Source organism: Nicotiana tabacum, chromosome 14, assembly GCF_000715075.1.
Source record: "Nicotiana tabacum cultivar K326 chromosome 14, ASM71507v2, whole genome shotgun sequence".
In the NCBI taxonomy this organism is placed as follows: domain Eukaryota; kingdom Viridiplantae; phylum Streptophyta; class Magnoliopsida; order Solanales; family Solanaceae; genus Nicotiana; species Nicotiana tabacum.
The window spans coordinates 104,723,106-104,730,668 of record NC_134093.1 but is presented as its reverse complement, the minus strand read 5'-3'; positions in this window follow the sequence as shown (position 1 = coordinate 104,730,668).

The following is a 7,563-nucleotide window of genomic DNA, read 5'->3' as shown; positions in this document are numbered from 1 at the left end:
TAAACTCTATGTTCAAAAAGCTCAAAATATCAAAAACTACTAAAAATATTAAAAGGAACCGTCTACTGTAGCAGCTGATGTCAAAAGATGACCTAAAAGAGTGAAACTCTTCTATTTATACAAAGCTGGAAATTTCAGACAAAATACCCTTTCGGAGGTTCTTCGGCTTAAACACTAACCCGGCCAAGACTCACCAATAAGGTAACTCTGCCCTGTGTTTTTTGGATCAAATCTGGGGTGGTGCTTCTATCTGATCCTAGAAAATGTACGACATTCTTTCTGCGGTTTGCATAATAGTAACTGCGACTGCACCTTGCTCTTTTGCGGTCTGCACAATTGTAACTGCGGCCGCACCTTGCTCTTTTGCGGTTCGCACAATTGTAACTGCGGTCGCACAACTCTTCTTCTGCGGCCGCACAATAATTGTGCGGTCCGCACTTTTGGTAGACTTGAAATGCAGGTTCTCTAAACTTTGCTCTGACCCAGCTTCTGCAGCCGCACATATCATGTGCGGACCGCACTTTGCATCAATCTCTGATGGGTTTTTCTTCACAACCTGCGGCCGCAGATGATATTCTGCGGTCCGCACTTCTGAGCTTTTGTGCTTTTTTTTGTCCTTGAGTTCAGATTACTCCTTCTTGAGTTCGATTTCATCTCGGGGACTCATCTTCCAATATTCCTGCAATGAAGCACATTTCATCAGTGTTTTGGAACACAATTAAACGCTTTTGGACTCAAACTAAAGCTAAATGGCGCTAATAAGTAGTCAAAATCTCCACTTATCAGTTGCCAAGGATCGAGTGGAGAGGTTTTCTAGAGTATGTTCCAGTATAGTGATTTCATATTTTGAGGCCTAACAGATGGTTGGGAAGGAGTGTTTATCTTATTTGGCCTTCGTGAGGGATGTTGGTGTTGATACCCCTACTATTGATTATGTTTCGGTAGTGCGAAACTTTCTGTATATGTTTCCTACAAACTTGCTGGGCATGCTATCCGATAGGGATATTGATTTGGTGCCGGTCACTCAGCCCATTTCTATTTCTCTATATCGTATGGCACCAAATCAGTTGAAGTAGTTGAAAGAGAAACTTCAGGAACTTTTTAATAAGGGATTTATTAGGCCCAATGTGTTGCCGTAGGGTGCACCGGTTCTGTTTGTGAAGAGGAAAGATGGTACTATGCTGATGTATATCGACTATAGGCAGTTGAACAAAGTTACATTCAAGAACAAGTATCCTTTGCCGAGTATTGATGATCTATTTGACCAGCTTCAGGGAGCGAGGGTGTTCTCCTAGATTTATTTGAGGTCTGGGTATCACCAGTTGAAGATTGGGGACTCAGATATTCTAAATACGGCATTCAGGACCCGTTATGGTCACTATGAGTTCCTTGTGATGTCTTTTGGGTTGACCAATGCCCCAACAACATTCATTCACATGATGAACAATGTATTTAATCCATATCTCAACTCGTTTTTCATAGTATTTACTGATGATATCCTGGTGTACTCACGTAGCTAGGAGGAGCATGCCCAACATTTGAGGATTGTATTACAATGGCTGAGGGAGGAGAAGCTTTATGCCAAGTTCTCCAAGTGTGAGTTTTGGCATAGTTCGGTGGCGTTCTTGGGGCACATGGTGTCCAGTGAGGGGATTAAGGTGGATCCAAAGAAGATAGAGGTGGTTTAGTGTTGGCCCAGACCGTCCTCAACTACTGAGATTCATAGTTTTCTCGGCTTGGTCGGTTATTACCGTTGCTTCGTAGAGGGTTTCTCGTCTATTGCAACCCCTTTGACCAAATTGACCCAGAAAGGTGCTCCTTTCAGGTGGTCGGATGAGTGTGAGGAGAGCTTTCAGAAGCTCAAGACTGCCTTGACCATAGCTCTAATTCTAGTTCTGCCTTCAGTTTATGGTTCTTATATAGTGTATTGTGATGCTTCTCGGATTAATATTGTATTTGTCTTGATGCATGAGGGTAGGGTGATTGCTTATGCTTCACGTAAGTTGAAGCCTCATGAGAAGAACTACTACGTTCATGATTTTTAGTTAGCATCCATCGTTCATGCATTGAAGATTTGCAGGCATTATCTCTATGGTGTGTCTTGTGAGGTATTTACGGATCATCAGAGTCTCCAACACTTGTTCAAATAGAAGGATTTAAATTTTAGGCAGCGGAGATGGTTAGAGCTGCTAAAGGACTATGATATTACCATTCTGTGTCATCCTAGGAAGGCCAATATGGTGGCCGATGCCTTGAGTAGAAAGGCGGTAAGTATGAGTAGCCTTGCATTTATTACTATTGGCGAGAGACCGCTTGTAGTTGATGTTCAGGCCTTGGCCAACCAGTTTGTGAGATTAGATGTTTCGGAGCCTATTCGGGTTCTAGCTTGTGTGGTTTCTCGGTCGACTTTATATGATCGCATCAGAGAGCGCCAATATGATGATCCCTATTTGCTTGTCCTTAAGGACACGGTTCAACATGGTGATTCCAAAGATGTTACTATTAGGGATTATGGGGTGTTGAGGGTGCATGGTCATATTTTGTGCCTAATGTAGATATTCTACGTGAGTTGATCCTTGAGGAGGCCCACAGTGCGCGGTATTCCATCCATCCGGGTACCGCAAAGAAATATCAGGACTTGAGGAAACATTATTGGTGGAAAAGGATAAAGAAGGATATAGTGAGGGTTATAGCTAGGTTCCTAAACTGTCAGCAAGTGAAGTATGAGCATCAGAGACCGGGCAGATTTCTTTAGAGGCTTGATATTCCGGAGTACAAATGTGAGCGTATCACCATGAATTTGGTAGTTGGGCTCCCACGAACTTCGAGGAAGTTTGATGCTATTTGGGTGATTATGGATCGGTTGATCAAGTCCGTGCATTTCACTCCAGCTAGGACTACATATTTTTCAGAGCAGTTGGCTGAGATTTACATCCGCGAGATTGTTCGCCTTCACGGTGTGCCAATGTCCATCATTTCAGATCGGGGTACGCAGTTTACATAGCAGTTTGGAAGAGCCTTACAGCGAGAGTTGGTCACACAAGTTGAGCTGAGTACAACATTTCACCCTCAGATGGACGGGCAGTCCGAGCACACTATTTAGATATTGGAGGATATGCTACGCGCTTGTGTCATAGATTTTAGGGGTTCTTGGGATCAGTTTCTGCCGCTCGTAGAGTTTGCCTACAATAACAGTTACCAATCGAGCATTCAGATGGTTCCGTATGAGGCTTTGTATGGGAGATGGTGTCGGTCTTTGGTGGGATGGTTTGAGCCGGTTGAGGCTAGACTATTAGGTACCGACTTAGTTCAGGATGCTTTGGACAATATTAAATTAATTCAGGATCTGCTTCGTACGGTGCAATCTAGATAGAAGAGTTACGCCGATCGAAAGGTTGGTGATGTTGCCTACATGATTGGGGAGAAGTTACTGCTCAAGGTTTCACCCGTGAAAGGTGTTATGAGGTATGGGAAGAAGGGCAAGTTGAGCCCTCAGTATATCGGGGTTTGAGGTGCTTCAAAGGATTATAGAGGTGGCTTACAAGCTTGTCATACTGCCTAGTCTATCGAGTGTTCATCCAGTGATTCATATTTCTATGAGATCGCGTGGATAGGTCCACGATCGTGAAGGCTTGTTTGGGTAGCTGGGATTTTTACTCTATGCGTTCGCGAGAAGAGGCCGTGAACGCGTAGGTTAGAGAAGCAGTGAGGCAGGAGTTGAGTTCACACGTTTGTTCTTCGCGATCGCGTAAGGAGGGACGCGGTCGCACAGGTATGAGGAGGTAGTACTTCACGTTCGCATGGGTATTGTTGCGTTCGTGTAAGGTTAATTTTCTGGGAATCTGAGTTTGTTCTTGGCGATCACGATTAAGGGACTTAATTATTCAAAAATGAGGGTTTGAGTTTATTTTACAAATTTAATTTTGGTAGCTCGGTTGGAGGCAATTTTTGGAGAGACTTTAAAGGGAGTGATTGGGATAAGTGATTCTTACTTAGTTTTGGTTACATTCCATGATTATATCTTTGATTTCATCATTTAATTAGTGATTTGGGTTTAAACGTTGGGGAAAATGGAAAAAACTTCTTAGGCCGAATTTTGGGGATTTGAGAATTTTGGTATGGTTGAATGAGTGTCCGAATTTTGTAACTTTAATCGAATTCCGAGATGTGGGCCTGGGGGTTGACTTTTGAGTTGACTCTTTGACTTTTGATATAGAACTTAACATTTTCATTTAGAATTGATTCCTATAGCTTTAGTTGATTGTATTGAATTGTTTGTGTCTAGATTCGAGGCATCCAGAGGCCGATTCACGAGGCAATGGCTTATTGGAATACAGATTTGTACGGTTTAAAGTAAGTAACACTTCTAAACTTGGTTCCGAGGGTATGAAACCCCGAATTTTGTATTATGTGATTGGTGTTGAGGTGACGCACATGCTAGGTGACGGGCGTGTGGGCGTGCACCGTAGGAATTGTGACTTTGTCAATTCCATAGGATTGTATAGTTGAATAATCTTATCGTTATCCGTATATTCTCCACGTGTTAGAGAAATTGAGCTACAAGTCATATTATAAATCATGCTTAGGCTACATGCTGGTACTATTGGGACCCACAGAGGTCGTGTTGCATGTTGAATTATTTTCTTAATTTGCAGTTATGTACTTAGTCACAACTATTATTTAAATATCATATCTCAGTCTCTGTTTTTATTTATTGATACATCATATCATCATTGTTTGGGTTGATTATCATGATTTTTGTGAGCCCGAGAGACTGATGACTGAGTGAGGCCGAGGGCCTGATTGTGAGAATATTTATGGGATTGTGCTACAAGCCGCAATATGTTTTATTGATTCATGCTATGATTGGCTTATTATAGCGCTTGGGCTGGATCTTCCCCTCCGGAGTTTGCACACCCACAGTGACCGCAGGTTCCTTCTGAGTGCGAGCGTGTGTGCCGAGCGTTTGGGAGGAATGAGTGATGGTGAGGATGGAGTGACTGTGAGGAATGAGTGATGGTGAGGATGGAGTGACTATGGGGATGGAGTGAATAGGAGGACTGAGTGATTGATACTCTGAGAGTATGCATATGATTTCACCACTATTTTGTACTTCAGTTAGCATACATAACTGACATGTAGATAATGAGATGTACCATATCTTGCTTCAATTGCACTTGACATATCTTACCTATTTGAGCTTTAACTGTTAAATTTGGAACCTTGTCTACCTTTCTATACTGTATTTCTGTAATTGAACTGTACCTGTGAAGCCCGACACTGCTTTCAACCCAATAGTTCGACTTGTTACTTACTGATTTGGTTGTATTTACCCTACACCCTACACTTCGTGTGTAGATCGAGTTGTTTTCGGAAACAGTGGTTGTTGATTCCTAGCGTTTCAGTCATTCGGAGATTATCGAGGTAGTTTCCTGGCGTCCGTAGACCTTGACTCTCCTCCTATATCCCTCAATTTATTTATTCAGTATCTGCTTTCTTAGACAGAGTATCAGACTTTGCATTTGTATAGATGATCATGTAATTAACACCCTTGTTTTGGGAAACTTCTGTATCGAGTTGTGACGGTTTCTATCAGTTTTTATGAGAATTTTACTTATTTAAACCTATTTTAGTATATTTTAAATTTGAAAGTGTTGGAAATGTCTGAGTAGTCGGCTTGCCTAGTACCATGATAGGTGCCATCATGACAGGTTGAGTTTTGGGTCGTGACAGTCATAATCAAAACCATGTGGCATCCCTTCTTGAAGACATTAGAAAGATGTCAGAATACCTTGGTAAAATGAAAAATTCCATCAGCCACGTTTTTGCCATGCAAAACAAAGCTTCATGCACATGAGGCTATAAATAGCCAATGCCAACCTCTCCTTTTTATCATTAGCAAGACAAAAAAATACTTCTATCTTCTTTCCCTCTTATACATCCTTCTCCTTCTAATATCTTCTTCTATGTATTTTAATTGGCATAAAACATTAGTAGCTCTTTCTCTTACAACTAGCTGGGTTTGTAATTTAATATTTTGCTGATTCCTGTATCGTCTAAATAAAATAGAGGTAAAGCTTGTTTACTACTTGGAAAATATTTTACACTGCTGAAATAGTTTCTTAGGACAGTGCCGAGTGCGACTCAAGTTAATTTGTATATATGCGTACAAATAATATTATATCAGTGTTATTGTTATTTTTCTCATGTTATTTTCCTACAATCTAAGAAACTATGACAAACAACACTGATGCTCAAAAATACTACCGATACCACCAATATTGGCGCTACCTCCACTATTCCAGCCCCAGTTGCACTGTCATATGCTAGGTCATTTGCATATGTGTCAAATATTGAAATTTTCGCCAATGAAAATTTCAAGCGTTGGCAAGAACATATTTTCTCACTGTTTGATGTCCATGGTGTTGCATATGCACTGCTGCATCCACAACCTAGTGCAGATGCTAATAATAAAATAGTGGAATCATGCCAACACGCCAACAAGGTATGCGGTCATACTATATTGCAAACTATTTCTAATGAACCGCTTGACGTATATTGCATTTATAAGGAAGCAAAAGCTATATGGGAAGCCTTAACTAAAGAATCACCGCTGAACATGCTACAAAACAAAAAATTGTAGTAGGAAAGTTTTATCAGTGGCAGATGAGAGATGATAAAGAGATGAATGTGCAAATCAACGAATATAAAAAAGTGCTAGAAGACTTGAAGGCCGATGGGATGTCTTTACCAGAAAAGTTTGTTGCGGGAGTACTAATTGAAAAGCTGCTTGACTCATGGAGTGACTATAAGAACAAATTAAAGCATAAACAGAAAAATTTCACTATTGAGAAAATTATAACCCACATCCTAATTAATGATTCCAACAGAAAAGAATCTGCCAAAGCTCAGATGACAACTCTTAAAGCAAACCTAGTTCAAAGTAGTAGAAACAACCGCAAAAAGTATGAGAATAAGTCTCAAGGTTACAAGCCCAAAAATCCTAACCTTAAGAGAAAAAAAGGCTCTTGTTTTGTTTGTGCAAAACCATGCCATCATACCTCACATTGCAGGTATAAAGGAGATAAAGGAAAAACTAATACTCTTAAGAATAACTTAGCTGAAGGAGGTGATATTATTGCGACATTCATTTCTCAAGTAAATATTGTAGCAAATGCAAAAGAATGGGTGGTAGACTCTGGGGCTACTCGGCACTTTTGGGCATATCGAGAAGCATTTTCTTCTTATACTCCAATAGAGGATGATAAAGAAGAGGTCTACCTTGGAGACTCAAGTACTACCAAAGTCTTGGGTAAAGGTAAAGTTCTCCTGAAACTCACTTCGAGAAACACTTTAGCCCTTGTTGATGTACTACATGTTCATACTATGAGGGCAAACTTGATCTATATATCCTTGTTTGGAAGTGTCATTTGAATCTGATAAGATCATAATGACCAAAAACAATGTGTTTATGGGAAAGGGATATTGTAAGCAAGGACTCTTTGTACTTAATGTTTCTGATGTTATGAACGGAAATGCATATGCTTATGCTTATATGGTTGA